This window comes from Crinia signifera, unplaced genomic scaffold (genome assembly GCF_055691185.1).
Source record: "Crinia signifera unplaced genomic scaffold, ASM5569118v1 HAP2_SCAFFOLD_222, whole genome shotgun sequence".
NCBI lineage: Eukaryota > Metazoa > Chordata > Amphibia > Anura > Myobatrachidae > Crinia > Crinia signifera.
Genome location: NW_028142115.1, coordinates 134,072 through 150,586, shown reverse-complemented (window position 1 = coordinate 150,586; position 16,515 = coordinate 134,072). Strand labels below are relative to the sequence as shown.

Genomic DNA, 16,515 nt, shown 5'->3' with positions numbered 1-16,515 from the left:
AAAAGTGACTGTATCTCACCTACAGCCATACCACATTGGATCCACCCAATCTCGTCTGATCTTGGAAGCTAAGCAGTGTTGGGCCTGGTTAGTACTTGGGTGGGAGACCACATGGGAACATCAGGTGCTGTAGGTTTTTTCCCATTACTGGCAAATTGTGTTTATTCTCTAGCTATTTAAATTGGAAACTTTTTCTTTTTATTGCCAATACAGACATTTGGGAGAGGTCAAACAGACACAATAGCCATCACCTAAAGACTTACCACACTGTTTCGGCCCAATTCCAACTGCTTTTGGCAGCTAAATAGTGTTGAGCCTCTTTAGTAGTTTAATTTGAGACCACCTGCTAATATTATGTCCTGTAGTTCTTTTTATATTACCAACACATGATATTTTTCAGTAAGCCAATACAGTTAGGAAACTTTTTTATTAGCTTACCTTTAGATAGAAGTAGAAGAGGGCAAAAAATTGCCTGTATCTCACCTGCATCCATACCACATTGGATACGCCCAATCTCGTCTGATCTTGGAAGCTAAGCAGTGTTGGGCCTGGTTAGTACTTGGGTGGGAGACCACATGGGAACACCAGGTGCTGTAGGTTTTTTCCCATTACTGGCAAATTGTTTTTATTCTCTAGCTGTTTAAATTGGAATTTTTTTCTTTTTATTGCCAATACAGACATTTAAAGAGAGGTGAAACAGACACAATAGCCATCACCTAAAGACTTACCACACTTTTTCGGCCCAATTCCAACTGCTTTTGGCAGCTAAACAGTGTTGAGCCTCATTAGTGGTTTAATTTGAGACCACCTGCTAATATTATGTCCTGTAGGTCTTTTTACATTACCAACACATGATTTTTTTCTGTAAGCTATTAATGTTAGGAAACTTTTTTATTAGCTTGCCTGGTTATAGAAGTAGAAGAAGACAAAAAAGTGACTGTATCTCACCTACAGCCATACCACATTGGATACGCCCAATCTCGTCTGATCTTGGAAGCTAAGCAGTGTTGGGCCTAGTTAGTACTTGGGTGGGAGACCACATGGGAACACCAGGTGCTGTAGGTTTTTTCCCATTACTGGCAAATTGTTTTTATTCTCTAGCTATTTAAATTGGCCACTTTTTCTATTTATTGCCAATACAGACATTTGGGAGAGGTCAAACAGACACAATAGCCATCACCTAAAGACTTACCACACTGTTTCGGCCCAATTACAACTGCTTTTGGCAGCTAAACAGTGTTGAGCCTCTTTAGTAGTTTAATTTGAGACCACCTGCTAATATTATGTCCTGTAGGTCTTTTTACATTATCAACACATGATTTTTTTCAGTAAGCCATTAATGTTAGGAAACTTTTTTATTAGCTTGCCTGGTTATAGAAGTAGAAGAGGACAAAAAAGTGACTGTATCTCACCTACAGCCATACCACATTGGATACGCCCAATCTCGTCTGATCTTGGAAGCTAAGCAGTGTTGGGCCTAGTTAGTACTTGGGTGGGAGACCACATGGGAACACCAGGTGCTGTAGGTTTTTTCCCATTACTGGCAAATTGTTTTTATTCTCTAGCTATTTAAATTGGACACTTTTTCTTTTTATTGCCAATACAGACATTTGGGAGAGGTCAAACAGACACAATAGCCATCACCTAAAGACTTACCACACTATTTCGGCCCAATTACAACTGCTTTTGGCAGCTAAACAGTGTTGAGCCTCTTTAGTAGTTTAATTTAAGACCACCTGCTAATATTATGTCCTGTAGGTCTTTTTACATTACCAACACATGATTTTTTTAAGTAAGCCAATACAGTAAGGAAACTTTTTTATTAGCTTACCTGGTTATAGAAGTAGAAGTGGGCAAAAAAGTGATTGTATCTCACCTACAGCCATACCACATTGGATACGCCCAATCTCGTCTGATCTTGGAAGCTAAGCAGTGTGGGGCCTGGTTAGTACTTGGGTGGGAGACCACATGGGAACACCAGGTGCTGTAGGTTTTTTCCCATTACTGGCAAATTGTTTTTATTCTATAGCTATTTAAATTGGAAACTTTTTCTTTTTATTGCCAATACAGACAATTGGGAGAGGTCAAACAGACACAATAGCCATCACCTAAAGACTTACCACACTGTTTCGGCCCAATTCCAACTGCTTTTGGCAGCTAAATATTGTTTAGCCTCTTTAGTAGTTTAATTTGAGGCCACCTGCTAATATTATGTCCTGTAGATCTTTTTACATTACCAACACATGATTTTTTTCAGTAAGCCAATACAGTTAGCAAACTTTTTTATTAGCTTACCTGGTTATAGAAGTAGAAGAAGGCAAAAAAGTGACTGTATCTCACCTACAGCCATACCACATTGGATACGCCCAATCTCGTCTGATCTTGGAAGCTAAGCAGTGTTGGGCCTGGTTAGTACTTGGGTGGGAGACCACATGGGAACACCAGGTGCTGTAGGTTTTTTCCCATTACTGGCAAATTGTTTTTATTCTCTAGCTATTTAAATTGGAAACTTTTTCTTTTTATTGCCAATACAGACATTTGGGAGAGGTCAAACAGACACAATAGCCATCACCTAAAGACTTACCACACTGTTTCGGCCCAATTCCAACTGCTTTTGGCAGCTAAATAGTGTTGAGCCTCTTTAGTAGTTTAATTTGAGACCACCTGCTAATATTATGTCCTGTAGGTCTTTTTACATTACCAACACATGATTTTTTTCAGTAAGCAAATACAGTTAGCAAACTTTTTTATTAGCTTACCTGGTTATAGAAGTAGAAGAAGGCAAAAAAGTGACTGTATCTCACCTACAGCCATACCACATTGGATACGCCCAATCTCGTCTGATCTTGGAAGCTAAGCAGTGTTGGGCCTGGTTAGTACTTGGGTGGGAGACCACATGGGAACACCAGGTGCTGTAGGTTTTTTCCCATTACTGGCAAATTGTTTTTATTCTCTAGCTATTTAAATTGGAAACTTTTTCTTTTTATTGCCAATACAGACATTTGGGAGAGGTCAAACAGACACAATAGCCATCACCTAAAGACTTACCACACTGTTTTGGCCCAATTCCAACTGCTTTTGGCAGCTAAACAGTGTTGAGCTTCTTTAGTAGTTTAATTTGAGACCACCTGCTAATATTATGTCCTGTAGGTCTTTTTACATTACCAACACATGATTTTTTTCAGTAAGCCAATACAGTTAGCAAACTTTTTTATTAGCTTACCTGGTTATAGAAGTAGAAGAAGGCAAAAAAGTGTCTGTATCTCACCTACAGCCATACCACATTGGATACGCCCAATCTCGTCTGATCTTGGAAGCTAAGCAGTGTTGGGCCTGGTTAGTACTTGGGTGGGAGACCACATGGGAACACCAGGTGCTGTAGGTTTTTTCCCATTACTGGCAAATTGTTTTTATTCTCTAGCTATTTAAATTGGAAACTTTTTCTTTTTATTGCCAATAGAGACATTTGGGAGAGGTCAAACAGACACAATAGCCATCACCTAAAGACTTACCACACTGTTTCGGCCCAATTCCAACTGCTTTTGGCAGCTAAACAGTGTTGAGCTTCTTTAGTAGTTTAATTTGAGACCACCTGCTAATATTATGTCCTGTAGGTCTTTTTACATTACCAACACATGATTTTTTTCAGTAAGCCAATAATGTTAGGAAACTTTTTTATTAGCTTACCTGGTTATAGAAGTAGAAGAGGACAAAAAAGTGACTTTATCTCACCTACAGCCATACCACATTGGATACGCCCAATCTCGTCTGATCTTGGAAGCTAAGCAGTGTTGGGCCTAGTTAGTACTTGGGTGGGAGACCACATGGGAACACCAGGTGCTGTAGGTTTTTTCCCATTATTGGCAAATTGTTTTTATTCTATAGCTATTTAAATTGGAAACTTTTTCTTTTTATTGCCAATACAGACAATTGGGAGAGGTCAAACAGACACAATAGCCATCACCTAAAGACTTACCACACTGTTTCGGCCCAATTCCAACTGCTTTTGGCAGCTAAATATTGTTTAGCCTCTTTAGTAGTTTAATTTGAGGCCACCTGCTAATATTATGTCCTGTAGATCTTTTTACATTACCAACACATGATTTTTTTCAGTAAGCCAATACAGTTAGCAAACTTTTTTATTAGCTTACCTGGTTATAGAAGTAGAAGAAGGCAAAAAAGTGACTGTATCTCACCTACAGCCATACCACATTGGATACGCTCAATCTCGTCTGATCTTGGAAGCTAAGCAGTGTTGGGCCTGGTTAGTACTTGGGTGGGAGACCACATGGGAACACCAGGTGCTGTAGGTTTTTTCCCATTACTGGCAAATTGTTTTTATTCTCTAGCTATTTAAATTGGAAACTTTTTCTTTTTATTGCCAATACAGACATTTGGGAGAAATCAAACAGACACAATAGCCATCACCTAAAGACTTACCACACTGTTTCGGCCCAATTCCAACTGCTTTTGGCAGCTAAATAGTGTTGAGCCTCTTTAGTAGTTTAATTTGAGACCACCTGCTAATATTATGTCCTGTAGGTCTTTTTACATTACCAACACATGATTTTTTTCAGTAAGCCAATACAGTTAGCAAACTTTTTTATTAGCTTACCTGGTTATAGAAGTAGAAGAAGGCAAAAAAGTGACTGTATCTCACCTACAGCCATACCAAATTGGATACGCCCAATCTCGACTGATCTTGGAAGCTAAGCAGTGTTGGGCCTGGTTAGTACTTGGGTGGGAGACCACATGGGAACACCAGGTGCTGTAGGTTTTTTCCCATTACTGGCAAATTGTTTTTATTCTCTAGCTATTTAAATTGGAAACTTTTTCTTTTTATTGCCAATACAGACATTTGAGAGAGGTCAAACAGACACAATAGCCATCACCTAAAGACTTACCACACTGTTTCGGCCCAATTACAACTGCTTTTGGCAGCTAAACAGTGTTGAGCCTCTTTAGTAGTTTAATTTGAGACCACCTGCTAATATTATGTCCTGTAGGTCTTTTTACATTACCAACACATGATTTTTTTAAGTAAGCCAATACAGTTAGGAAACTTTTTTATTAGCTTACCTGGTTATAGAAGTAGAAGAGGGCAAAAAAGTGATTGTATCTAACCTACAGCCATACCACATTGGATATGCCTGATCTTGGAAGCTAAGCAGTGTGGGGCCTGGTTAGTACTTGGGTGGGAGACCACATGGGAACACCAGGTGCTGTAGGTTTTTTACCATTACTGGCAAATTGTTTTTATTCTATAGCTATTTAAATTGGAAACTTTTTCTTTTTATTGCCAATACAGACATTTGGGAGAGGTCAAACAGACACAATAGCCATTACCTAAAGACTTACCACACTGTTTCGGCCCAATTCCAACTGCTTTTGGCAGCTAAACAGTGTTGAGCTTCTTTAGTAGTTTAATTTGAGACCACCTGCTAATATTATGTCCTGTAGGTCTTTTTACATTACCAACACATGATTTTTTTCAGTAAGCCAATAATGTTAGGAAACTTTTTTATTAGCTTACCTGGTTATAGAAGTAGAAGACTGTATCTCACCTACAGCCATACCACATTGGATACGCCCAATCTCGTCTGATCTTGGAAGCTAAGCAGTGTTGGGCCTAGTTAGTACTTGGGTGGGAGACCACATGGGAACACCAGGTGCTGTAGGTTTTTTCCCATTACTGGCAAATTGTTTTTATTCTCTAGCTATTTAAATTGGACACTTTTTCTTTTTATTGCCAATACAGACATTTGGGAGAGGTCAAACAGACACAATAGCCATCACCTAAAGACTTACCACACTGTTTCGGCCCAATTCCAACTGCTTTTGGCAGCTAAATAGTGTTGAGCCTCTTTAGTAGTTTAATTTGAGACCACCTGCTAATATTATGTCCTGTAGGTCTTTTTACATTACCAACACATGATTTTTTTCAGTAAGCCAATACAGTTAGCAAACTTTTTTATTAGCTTACCTGGTTATAGAAGTAGAAGAAGGCAAAAAAGTGACTGTATCTCACCTACAGCCATACCAAATTGGATACGCCCAATCTCGACTGATCTTGGAAGCTAAGCAGTGTTGGGCCTGGTTAGTACTTGGGTGGGAGACCACATGGGAACACCAGGTGCTGTAGGTTTTTTCCCATTACTGGCAAATTGTTTTTATTCTCTAGCTATTTAAATTGGAAACTTTTTCTTTTTATTGCCAATACAGACATTTGAGAGAGGTCAAACAGACACAATAGCCATCACCTAAAGACTTACCACACTGTTTCGGCCCAATTACAACTGCTTTTGGCAGCTAAACAGTGTTGAGCCTCTTTAGTAGTTTAATTTGAGACCACCTGCTAATATTATGTCCTGTAGGTCTTTTTACATTACCAACACATGATTTTTTTAAGTAAGCCAATACAGTTAGGAAACTTTTTTATTAGCTTACCTGGTTATAGAAGTAGAAGAGGGCAAAAAAGTGATTGTATCTAACCTACAGCCATACCACATTGGATATGCCCAATCTCGTCTGATCTTGGAAGCTAAGCAGTGTGGGGCCTGGTTAGTACTTGGGTGGGAGACCACATGGGAACACCAGGTGCTGTAGGTTTTTTACCATTACTGGCAAATTGTTTTTATTCTATAGCTATTTAAATTGGAAACTTTTTCTTTTTATTGCCAATACAGACATTTGGGAGAGGTCAAACAGACACAATAGCCATTACCTAAAGACTTACCACACTGTTTCGGCCCAATTCCAACTGCTTTTGGCAGCTAAACAGTGTTGAGCTTCTTTAGTAGTTTAATTTGAGACCACCTGCTAATATTATGTCCTGTAGGTCTTTTTACATTACCAACACATGATTTTTTTCAGTAAGCCAATAATGTTAGGAAACTTTTTTATTAGCTTACCTGGTTATAGAAGTAGAAGACTGTATCTCACCTACAGCCATACCACATTGGATACGCCCAATCTCGTCTGATCTTGGAAGCTAAGCAGTGTTGGGCCTAGTTAGTACTTGGGTGGGAGACCACATGGGAACACCAGGTGCTGTAGGTTTTTTCCCATTACTGGCAAATTGTTTTTATTCTCTAGCTATTTAAATTGGACACTTTTTCTTTTTATTGCCAATACAGACATTTGGGAGAGGTCAAACAGACACAATAGCCATCACCTAAAGACTTACCACACTGTTTCGGCCCAATTACAACTGCTTTTGGCAGCTAAACAGTGTTGAGCCTCTTTAGTAGTTTAATTTGAGACCACCTGCTAATATTATGTCCTGTAGGTCTTTTTACATTACCAACACATGATTTTTTTAAGTAAGCCAATACAGTTAGGAAACTTTTTTATTAGCTTACCTGGTTATAGAAGTAGAAGAGGGCAAAAAAGTGATTGTATCTCACCTACAGCCATACCACATTGGATACGCCCAATCTCGTCTGATCTTGGAAGCTAAGCAGTGTGGGGCCTGGTTAGTACTTGGGTGGGAGACCACATGGGAACACCAGGTGCTGTAGGTTTTTTACCATTACTGGCAAATTGTTTTTATTCTATAGCTATTTAAATTGGAAACTTTTTCTTTTTATTGCCAATACAAACAGTTGGGAGAGGTCAAACAGACACAATAGCCATCACCTAAAGACTTACCACACTGTTTCTGCCCAATTCCAACTGCTTTTGGCAGCTAAATATTGTTTAGCCTCTTTAGTAGTTTAATTTGAGGCCACCTGCTAATATTATGTCCTGTAGATCTTTTTACATTACCAACACATGATTTTTTTCAGTAAGCCAATACAGTTAGCAAACTTTTTTATTAGCTTACCTGGTTATAGAAGTAGAAGAAGGCAAAAAAGTAACTGTATCTCACCTACAGCCATACCGCATTGGATACGCCCAATCTCGTCTGATCTTGAAAGCTAAGCAGTGTTGGGCCTGGTAAGTACTTGGGTGGGAGACCACATGGGAACACCAGGTGCTGTAGGTTTTTTCCCATTACTGGCAAATTGTTTTTATTCTCTAGCTATTTAAATTGGAAAATTTTTTCTTTTTATTGCCAATACAGACATTTGGGAGAGGTCAAACAGACACAATAGCTATCACCTAAAGACTTACCACACTGTTTCGGCCCAATTCCAACTGCTTTTGGCAGCTAAATAGTGTTGAGCCTCTTTAGTAGTTTAATTTGAGACCACCTGCTAATATTATGTCCTGTAGGTCTTTTTACATTACCAACACATGATTTTTTTCAGTAAGCCAGTACAGTTAGCAAACTTTTTTATTAGCTTACCTGGTTATAGAAGTAGAAGAAGGCAAAAAAGTGACTGCATCTCACCTACAGCCATACCACATTGGATACGCCCATTCTCATCTGATCTTGGAAGCTAAGCAGTGTTGGGCCTGGTTAGTACTTGGGTGGGAGACCACATGGGAACACCAGGTGCTGTAGGCTTTTTCCCATTACTGGCAAATTGTTTTTATTCTCTAGCTATTTAAATTGGAAACTTTTTCTTTTTATTGCCAATACAGACATTTGGGAGAGGTCAAACAGACACAATAGCCATCACCTAAAGACTTACCACACTGTTTCGGCCCAATTCCAACTGCTTTTGGCAGCTAAACAGTGTTGAGCTTCTTTAGTAGTTTAATTTGAGACCATCTGCTAATATTATGTCCTGTAGGTCTTTTTACATTACCAACACATGATTTTTTTCAGTAAGCCAATAATGTTAGGAAACTTTTTTATTAGCTTACCTGGTTATAGAAGTAGAAGACTGTATCTCACCTACAGCCATACCACATTGGATACGCCCAATCTCGTCTGATCTTGGAAGCTAAGCAGTGTTGGGCCTAGTTAGTACTTGGGTGGGAGACCACATGGGAACACCAGGTGCTGTAGGTTTTTTCCCATTACTGGAAAATTGTTTTTATTCTCTAGCTATTTAAATTGGACACTTTTTCTTTTTATTGCCAATACAGACATTTGGGAGAGGTCAAACAGACACAATAGCCATCACCTAAAGACTTACCACACTGTTTCGGCCCAATTACAACTGCTTTTGGCAGCTAAACAGTGTTGAGCCTCTTTAGTAGTTTAATTTGAGACCACCTGCTAATATTATGTCCTGTAGGTCTTTTTACATTACCAACACATGATTTTTTTAAGTAAGCCAATACAGTTAGGAAACTTTTTTATTAGCTTACCTGGTTATAGAAGTAGAAGAGGGCAAAAAAGTGATTGTATCTCACCTACAGCCATACCACATTGGATACGCCCAATCTCGTCTGATCTTGGAAGCTAAACAGTGAGGGGCCTGGTTAGTACTTGGGTGGGAGACCACATGGGAACACCAGGTGCTGTAGGTTTTTTCCCATTACTGGCAAATTGTTTTTATTCTCTAGCTATTTAAATTGGAAACTTTTTCTTTTTATTTCCAATACAGACAATTGGGAGAGGTCAAACAGACACAATAGCCATCACCTAAAGACTTACCACACTGTTTCGGCCCAATTCCAACTGCTTTTGGCAGCTAAATATTGTTTAGCCTCTTTAGTAGTTTAATTTGAGGCCACCTGCTAATATTATGTCCTGTAGATCTTTTTACATTACCAACACATGATTTTTTTTCAGTAAGCCAATACAGTTAGCAAACTTTTTTATTAGCTTACCTGGTTATAGAAGTAGAAGAAGGCAAAAAAGTGACTGTATCTCACCTACAGCCATACCACATTGGATACGCCCAATCTCGTCTGATCTTGGAAGCTAAGCAGTGTTGGGCCTGGTTAGTACTTGGTTGGGAGACCACATGGGAACACCAGGTGCTGTAGGTTTTTTCCCATTACTGGCAAATTGTTTTTATTCTCTAGCTATTTAAATTGGAAACTTTTTCTTTTTATTGCCAATACAGACATTTGGGAGAGGTCAAACAGACACAATAGCCATCACCTAAAGACTTACCACACTGTTTCGGCCCAATTCCAACTGCTTTTGGCAGCTAAACAGTGTTGAGCTTCTTTAGTAGTTTAATTTGAGACCACCTGCTAATATTATGTCCTGTAGGTCTTTTTACATTACCAACACATGATTTTTTTCAGTAAGCCAATAATGTTAGGAAACTTTTTTATTAGCTTACCTGGTTATAGAAGTAGAAGAGGACAAAAAAGTGACTGTATCTCACCTACAGCCATACCACATTGGATACGCCCAATCTCGTCTGATCTTGGAAGCTAAGCAGTGTTGGGCCTAGTTAGTACTTGGGTGGGAGACCACATGGGAACACCAGGTGCTGTAGGTTTTTTCCCATTACTGGCAAATTGTTTTTATTCTCTAGCTATTTAAATTGGACACTTTTTCTTTTTATTGCCAATACAGACATTTGGGAGAGGTCAAACAGACACAATAGCCATCACCTAAAAACTTACCACACTGTTTCGGCCCAATTACAACTGCTTTTGGCAGCTAAACAGTGTTGAGCCTCTTTAGTAGTTTAATTTGAGACCACCTGCTAATATTATGTCCTGTAGGTCTTTTTACATTACCAACACATGATTTTTTTAAGTAAGCCAATACAGTTAGGAAACTTTTTTATTAGCTTACCTGGTTATAGAAGTAGAAGAGGGCAAAAAAGTGATTGTATCTAACCTACAGCCATACCACATTGGATATGCCCAATCTTGTCTGATCTTGGAAGCTAAGCAGTGTGGGGCCTGGTTAGTACTTGGGTGGGAGACCACATGGGAACACCAGGTGCTGTAGGTTTTTTCCCATTACTGGCAAATTGTTTTTATTCTATAGCTATTTAAATTGGAAACTTTTTCTTTTTATTGCCAATACAGACATTTGGGAGAGGTCAAACAGACACAATAGCCATCACCTAAAGACTTACCACACTGTTTTGGCCCAATTCCAACTGCTTTTGGCAGCTAAACAGTGTTGAGCTTCTTTAGTAGTTTAATTTGAGACCACCTGCTAATATTATGTCCTGTAGGTCTTTTTACATTACCAACACATGATTTTTTTCAGTAAGCCAATACAGTTAGCAAACTTTTTTATTAGCTTATGATAAAGCAGATATTTATCTGATAAGATTAGATATGATAAATAACCCAAACCAAATTTATTTACTTTATTACCTTTAAATATAACGGCAACGCTGAAATGATTGCACACCCACACAACCTTGTTATAAAAGGTATGACAATGCTTTACTTAAAGAATAGCTTCATTACAGGTAATTGCAAATGCAGACTAACACAAGAAACATAAAATTGATTAGCTAATACTGAAACAGTAATTCTAAATCAAATCAAAATGGACACCTTTCAAGGACAGTGATCAGCCATGATTAAACCTCCTTCATAATTACCTCCAGCCCCCTGTGCTTCCTTGTTCTTTCTCAACTGCCTTGTCCCTCCTTCTATCACTCTGATATTTAAACCTTTATCACATTAATTAATTAATTACTCATAAGCATTGAGTCTTATTGGCAAGCTCTGCTTTCAATCATGATGTCATAATTAACCCAACACCCAACTTCAGTGGCCTTGTGGGTCTACGCATGTGTGGCCTTGTTCCCATATTATTCAGTTTGTGGAGTCTAGGTGTCTGTCCTTGTTCTCTGTTACATCAATAAGGCATTCTTAAACCCAGAAATCCAAAACAATATCTCATAAGAAATTACTTATTTCAGCAGTATTCTGACTCCACACGCCATCTTGTAACGAGATATGCAAGTCATGCCTAACAAAATGGCTGCTGCTTCTAACATATAATAACTGTTTAGCGCAAAGAGAAGGCCTCATACGCAATGAATAGTACATTGTGCAACAAGCTAAAGTCATCTGCAGCAATAATAACAATATTTGAGAAAACAGAGTATAACAAAAGTATATAATTATTGATGCGTTATTTCAGTTTTAACAGTCCATCCTCTGAACTTCTCCAAAGAAAGTTCATATCTCTTGCAAAACGCATCATTTGTTTCTCTCTTAATACATCGGAAAACCTTCTTGAAGCATTTCACTAGTATACAGAAAAATCAATAATATTATCTTGGCAAAAACATCAAACTTCTTAAAGCATATATAACATTGACTTATGCTAACCAGTTATTGGGGTTCAACCAAATAAACCAACTGTAGGGAATCACATCACTCACACCTGTTCAATAAACTAATTTTTAACCCAAATAATTTCATTCAACTTTCCTTTTAACGTCATCATCCGTTTAGTATTTGTGATGCTTGTACCATATTTTAATTATATTCACAAATTCAAATACAATTTTATAAACTTGGGATAATGTAAATAAGTGTGTTTCTTTATTATACCATGTGTTACTTTCAAATCTTTATGTTGAATCACCACTGTATTAATTAGTAAAAGTAAATTTTATTACAATAGATCTTGTTTGTAACCATTTAGAAACCTTAAAATCCTTGTGGTAATGTCCATGGCTTATGAGACAGTATGTTTGAGAAAACATCATAAGAAACAATTCAATGAGTACCCTTTTTTATCTAGATTTTATACTAGCACACCCAACTCTGTCACATGATAACTACATGTTTTGTTGTACTCCAAAATATCTCCTGTTATTACACTCTTTACCAATTTTAAACCTAGGGAGAGTCAGTAACCTTTTAAGATTCACTTGTGTAAATCCTACATAGAAAATTAAGTGTTGTTTGATTTGACTGCAAATATAAGTAGCCATTAACCCAACATTACCGGAGTGATACCGTAGATGACAATATAACCAACAATCAGTTTACCTTATTGTTCTTTTTATCAGCTCATGATGAGCGTCTTAAAGAAGAAATGTCAGTTTGCATATAGATATTATGTTTGCACCATTGTTACCATCCTTACTTAGAATGCCTCTTCTTTACTGATACCTTACTATATGTATTCTATCAATGGTTCTGGTGTGGGCATTCTCAGTTACTTTTATGTTATTACTCATATATTTATTTTAAACCTTCTAATTAGTTTAACATATTGGCTATCAGTGTTTTATTACCATCCTCTGATGCATACCGAAACCTGGGAGCATCAGTAGTATGATGTATATGTGTGTCTGTTATGATTATTACTATACTTGTGGGATTAAAATTAAAAGCAGAAGTAGAATACACCACCATGACTCTAGTAATACCTCTTTGATAACTATACACACTGTCCTTGCCAGCAACCAATCCCTGGTAACCCTCATTCACTATAAAAATATGAAAACTTAAAAAAACAAAAATGACTTCTTCAGTTAGTGAGTGTATGGGAAACTTGGTCACTCATGGGGATCATTGTTTTACACCTTGTCCACAACCCGCAGGGACACCACTAAGGGTATCCCCCGATTCCGTGGACCTCTTCTTGCCCACAACCCGCAGGGACACCACTAAGGATGCCCCCCGATTCCGTGGACCTTGTCTTGGTCTGTGTGGGGGCCCTGGACAGGCCCATCATCAAATAAGTTTATTAAGTTAGAATCACAGTCACAATATTTATCTGCATCAGTTTCTATTTCTTTCAACTGATATCACCACCAGGTCGGAAACCTTCTTGCAGTGAGACGCATTAATTCAATCGGTTTGTTTCACAGGGACGGGTCATGCCTTTGATCTATGAGACATTTAATTGTAAGAATTTTCTCACCATTGCATAGTCTCCAGGCTGGACCTTATAACAACATCCCTTCATAAGCTTGTTTGCTTTTCTGGCAAAGTATTTAGATGATGTGAGAATTAGAGTGACAAGTCTGCTGCTGGATGTTGAATAGGGATTGATGGTCTCCCAAAAAAATGTATATATCAATTAAAATAATGATCTTATAAGGGGACAGGTTCACTGGCTGCTGAGGAGTAGTGTGAATGTCATACAAAACTGAAGACAAAACTTCAAGTCAACTCATGGTAATTTCCACACCCACCCTAAATAATGTGTTCTCAATGTGCATTTGTTAACATGTTCAATTTTGACTAAAACCTCTTAGTGTGTGGTGAGTGCAACCAAATTTTCATACTCATATTTTGACTTATTCCTTAGAATACCTTTCCTGTCAAATATGTACCTCTATGATTTCTTTAATAGCATATACCTTATGGGATAACCTATCTGAACACAAATTTCTCAAAACATTTCTTTGCTGTAAAGGATGCTGTACATGGGACAGCTGGGATGTTCCTTATAATCAAGATAACATATCAGATACCATTTAAATATAATGACAATTTTAAATGCATGTAAATTCCCAAAAAAATATTTTTAAACTTAGGAATGGACCAGTGGTAGGAGAAATGTTAGATGGTTCTATAGGAATAATTTTCCTGAATTCATTCTTCTGCAGATGCGTTTGGGCCTCTGCATAAGATGAAATCAACATACATACCCTCTCTCTCCTTACATGGGTCATCCCATGGGCAGCTTCCGCATATGCCATGAGGAGGGGTTTGGGGAGCTACTGGTCTGCCCCCAACATCTTTACATAGGCCATTAGCCTTTTGACTGCATCCATTTATCATCCATTGGCACATTCCTGTTAAATACACAACTCTTGATGCTTTATGAGATTCTGCTGGTCAATTGTAAAAACATTAAATTGTATAGTGGTGTGATTCCCAACAGTGGCCATCTTATTTTTGTTACCAAGTGCAACAAGATCACTTTATAACATGTGAGCTTGACACTTAACAACTACTGCCTTTGCAGGGAGTTGCACAGCCTCAATGAGCTCCTTTACTTGCTGTGATATTAGCGTATTATATCATAGCAAAATCACGATGGAAAATGAGGATCTCTAAATCCAATACTACCGCATATCCCGTATATGGCCATCCTGAGTCTCCTTGTTGGTGACGACTACAATCTTTGTAGATGGTAGTGGCGTGTCAGAGATATCAGGTCTAATTGGAGAAATTTTCTTTAAATATTCCTCACAATCATGTTCTAAATCCTCTGGGACTCCCGGGTCCCACCAGGTAACAGAGTAGCAGGATTTAGCGTACCACACCTGACAATAGTCAGGTCATGTGGCGCTGGGAGCAAAAGTTCCCAACGAGAGAACCATGCACTGGAAATATGTCTTGTCCATGAAGAGTTCATTAGAAAAGATGTAGCATTAGAGACACATAGTGTGCGGTGTTCTGTAATTTCTATACAAAGGCTGCAGCAGCCGCCACAGTCCTTAAACATGTTGGTAAAGCAGATGCCACTCGGTCAAGTGTGCAACTGTTGCACCCAATGGGTCTATATGAACCCCCATGTATATGTGTTCAAACTCCCAAGGCAGCCGCCTGTTGTTCATTACAGTAAAGACAGGTATATGATAAATCTGATATATCCAGTGCTGTTGCTTCTGTCAATGCGTGTATCAGAGCCTCAAATGAAGCAATTATGTCAGTATATTGTATTTTGTCAGCTCTGTGTCAGTTAGATTTAGTAGTAGTAATAGAAAAGGTGCCAGTAAGAGAATCCTGTAAAGAATTTAAACACATCATTATATCATAAACATATTGAATCAGCATTGTGGTAGCAATCATGCAACTCATTGTGGGACATAGTGGGGCTGTCCATAAAACTTTGGCTTAATTGAGTCCACGTATATTGGACTGTGCTGTAAATAAATATAGTAAGTCCTGACTATCTGCTTTAAGAACTATGCAGATCATAAATCAATGATTAGATGACTGTAATAATCACATTGGGCAGATAACCTGCAATAACGGAGTGTTGCAAATACTATGGGTATTAGATAATATGCCTTGTTGTAAAATTTGAAAAAAACTATTTCTTGTGGTCCATAGATGTTCAGAAACTTGTGACATGATTAGTAATGAAAAACTCATCAAAATCCTCTAACCCCGTGAGGGTCCTCATATCGGTTAGTGCCTTCTGACAGCAGTCTCTCATGGATTCCTGTTAATAATACACAATTTCTTCCAAACCACTCTGAGAAAAAAATAATCATTAAATCATTACAAATATTTGAGAGAATATCATGATTAGTTGTGCAGCAAATACGATTACTAGTAGCAGAACCCAGTAGTGCTGCACCTAATTGTGACCTCCATTCCTTATTTGTGGGCTCATATGCATGACCAATGGATCTAGTTAAGTGGCAACATGCAATCAGATAAATCAGTAAGCATAAAAATGCAACTCAATATGCATCTTATAATAATCACTATAAAATCTGTATTTTTCCAATAAGGGCTTTGATAAGGATTCTGCAGAGGTACCTGCAGACTCAATATTTTTTCTAAATAATTTCTAGTGGCTCAGTAATAATAATAATTATAATAATAATATTTTTTTTTAAAACACTTGCTTTTTCTGTGCAAAATGAAATGCATCAATTTGTAAATTAATCTTTTCTCTGGAATGGTCACACCTCTATTGGCTGGGATTTAATTTAAATAAAACAAGCAAAATCAATAGCATTATTAAGCTCAGACATCATATTAGCATTTGTCATTTGGAAAAAAGAAATGGCAGTTTTTTTAAACAGATGTTGACAA

At 37.9% G+C, this 16,515-nt stretch overlaps 23 non-coding genes and 1 pseudogene across 23 annotated transcripts; all 24 read left to right on the top strand.

The window, feature by feature from the left end:
* The first annotated feature begins 17 nt into the window (after positions 1-17).
* Positions 18-136, top strand: LOC146053888 (5S ribosomal RNA). The gene has a single exon (XR_014467889.1). It is a non-coding gene; the product is annotated as a 5S ribosomal RNA (ribosomal RNA).
* Positions 137-481: 345 nt separating this feature from the next.
* Positions 482-600, top strand: LOC146054073 (5S ribosomal RNA). The gene has a single exon (XR_014468058.1). It is a non-coding gene; the product is annotated as a 5S ribosomal RNA (ribosomal RNA).
* A 346-nt stretch (positions 601-946) lies between these two features.
* LOC146053983 (5S ribosomal RNA) lies at positions 947-1,065 on the top strand. Its single transcript, XR_014467976.1, has one exon. It is a non-coding gene; the product is annotated as a 5S ribosomal RNA (ribosomal RNA).
* A 345-nt stretch (positions 1,066-1,410) lies between these two features.
* On the top strand, positions 1,411-1,529 carry LOC146053982 (5S ribosomal RNA). Its single transcript, XR_014467975.1, has one exon. It is a non-coding gene; the product is annotated as a 5S ribosomal RNA (ribosomal RNA).
* Positions 1,530-1,874: 345 nt separating this feature from the next.
* LOC146053875 (5S ribosomal RNA) lies at positions 1,875-1,993 on the top strand. Its single transcript, XR_014467878.1, has one exon. It is a non-coding gene; the product is annotated as a 5S ribosomal RNA (ribosomal RNA).
* Positions 1,994-2,338: 345 nt separating this feature from the next.
* On the top strand, positions 2,339-2,457 carry LOC146054197 (5S ribosomal RNA). The gene has a single exon (XR_014468157.1). It is a non-coding gene; the product is annotated as a 5S ribosomal RNA (ribosomal RNA).
* A 345-nt stretch (positions 2,458-2,802) lies between these two features.
* LOC146054185 (5S ribosomal RNA) lies at positions 2,803-2,921 on the top strand. The gene has a single exon (XR_014468156.1). It is a non-coding gene; the product is annotated as a 5S ribosomal RNA (ribosomal RNA).
* A 345-nt stretch (positions 2,922-3,266) lies between these two features.
* Positions 3,267-3,385, top strand: LOC146054172 (5S ribosomal RNA). The gene has a single exon (XR_014468148.1). It is a non-coding gene; the product is annotated as a 5S ribosomal RNA (ribosomal RNA).
* Positions 3,386-3,730: 345 nt separating this feature from the next.
* On the top strand, positions 3,731-3,849 carry LOC146053981 (5S ribosomal RNA). The gene has a single exon (XR_014467974.1). It is a non-coding gene; the product is annotated as a 5S ribosomal RNA (ribosomal RNA).
* Positions 3,850-4,194: 345 nt separating this feature from the next.
* Positions 4,195-4,313, top strand: LOC146053897 (5S ribosomal RNA). The gene has a single exon (XR_014467898.1). It is a non-coding gene; the product is annotated as a 5S ribosomal RNA (ribosomal RNA).
* Positions 4,314-4,658: 345 nt separating this feature from the next.
* LOC146054108 (5S ribosomal RNA) lies at positions 4,659-4,777 on the top strand. Its single transcript, XR_014468089.1, has one exon. It is a non-coding gene; the product is annotated as a 5S ribosomal RNA (ribosomal RNA).
* A 345-nt stretch (positions 4,778-5,122) lies between these two features.
* LOC146054223 (5S ribosomal RNA) lies at positions 5,123-5,231 on the top strand (annotated as a pseudogene).
* A 331-nt stretch (positions 5,232-5,562) lies between these two features.
* LOC146053980 (5S ribosomal RNA) lies at positions 5,563-5,681 on the top strand. The gene has a single exon (XR_014467973.1). It is a non-coding gene; the product is annotated as a 5S ribosomal RNA (ribosomal RNA).
* A 345-nt stretch (positions 5,682-6,026) lies between these two features.
* On the top strand, positions 6,027-6,145 carry LOC146054106 (5S ribosomal RNA). Its single transcript, XR_014468088.1, has one exon. It is a non-coding gene; the product is annotated as a 5S ribosomal RNA (ribosomal RNA).
* A 345-nt stretch (positions 6,146-6,490) lies between these two features.
* Positions 6,491-6,609, top strand: LOC146053935 (5S ribosomal RNA). The gene has a single exon (XR_014467932.1). It is a non-coding gene; the product is annotated as a 5S ribosomal RNA (ribosomal RNA).
* A 331-nt stretch (positions 6,610-6,940) lies between these two features.
* Positions 6,941-7,059, top strand: LOC146053979 (5S ribosomal RNA). The gene has a single exon (XR_014467972.1). It is a non-coding gene; the product is annotated as a 5S ribosomal RNA (ribosomal RNA).
* A 345-nt stretch (positions 7,060-7,404) lies between these two features.
* On the top strand, positions 7,405-7,523 carry LOC146053874 (5S ribosomal RNA). Its single transcript, XR_014467877.1, has one exon. It is a non-coding gene; the product is annotated as a 5S ribosomal RNA (ribosomal RNA).
* A 345-nt stretch (positions 7,524-7,868) lies between these two features.
* LOC146054024 (5S ribosomal RNA) lies at positions 7,869-7,987 on the top strand. Its single transcript, XR_014468013.1, has one exon. It is a non-coding gene; the product is annotated as a 5S ribosomal RNA (ribosomal RNA).
* A 346-nt stretch (positions 7,988-8,333) lies between these two features.
* Positions 8,334-8,452, top strand: LOC146054059 (5S ribosomal RNA). Its single transcript, XR_014468045.1, has one exon. It is a non-coding gene; the product is annotated as a 5S ribosomal RNA (ribosomal RNA).
* A 331-nt stretch (positions 8,453-8,783) lies between these two features.
* On the top strand, positions 8,784-8,902 carry LOC146053977 (5S ribosomal RNA). The gene has a single exon (XR_014467970.1). It is a non-coding gene; the product is annotated as a 5S ribosomal RNA (ribosomal RNA).
* Positions 8,903-9,247: 345 nt separating this feature from the next.
* On the top strand, positions 9,248-9,366 carry LOC146054053 (5S ribosomal RNA). The gene has a single exon (XR_014468039.1). It is a non-coding gene; the product is annotated as a 5S ribosomal RNA (ribosomal RNA).
* A 346-nt stretch (positions 9,367-9,712) lies between these two features.
* Positions 9,713-9,831, top strand: LOC146053855 (5S ribosomal RNA). The gene has a single exon (XR_014467859.1). It is a non-coding gene; the product is annotated as a 5S ribosomal RNA (ribosomal RNA).
* A 345-nt stretch (positions 9,832-10,176) lies between these two features.
* LOC146053976 (5S ribosomal RNA) lies at positions 10,177-10,295 on the top strand. The gene has a single exon (XR_014467969.1). It is a non-coding gene; the product is annotated as a 5S ribosomal RNA (ribosomal RNA).
* Positions 10,296-10,640: 345 nt separating this feature from the next.
* On the top strand, positions 10,641-10,759 carry LOC146054103 (5S ribosomal RNA). Its single transcript, XR_014468085.1, has one exon. It is a non-coding gene; the product is annotated as a 5S ribosomal RNA (ribosomal RNA).
* The last annotated feature ends 5,756 nt before the right edge of the window (positions 10,760-16,515 follow it).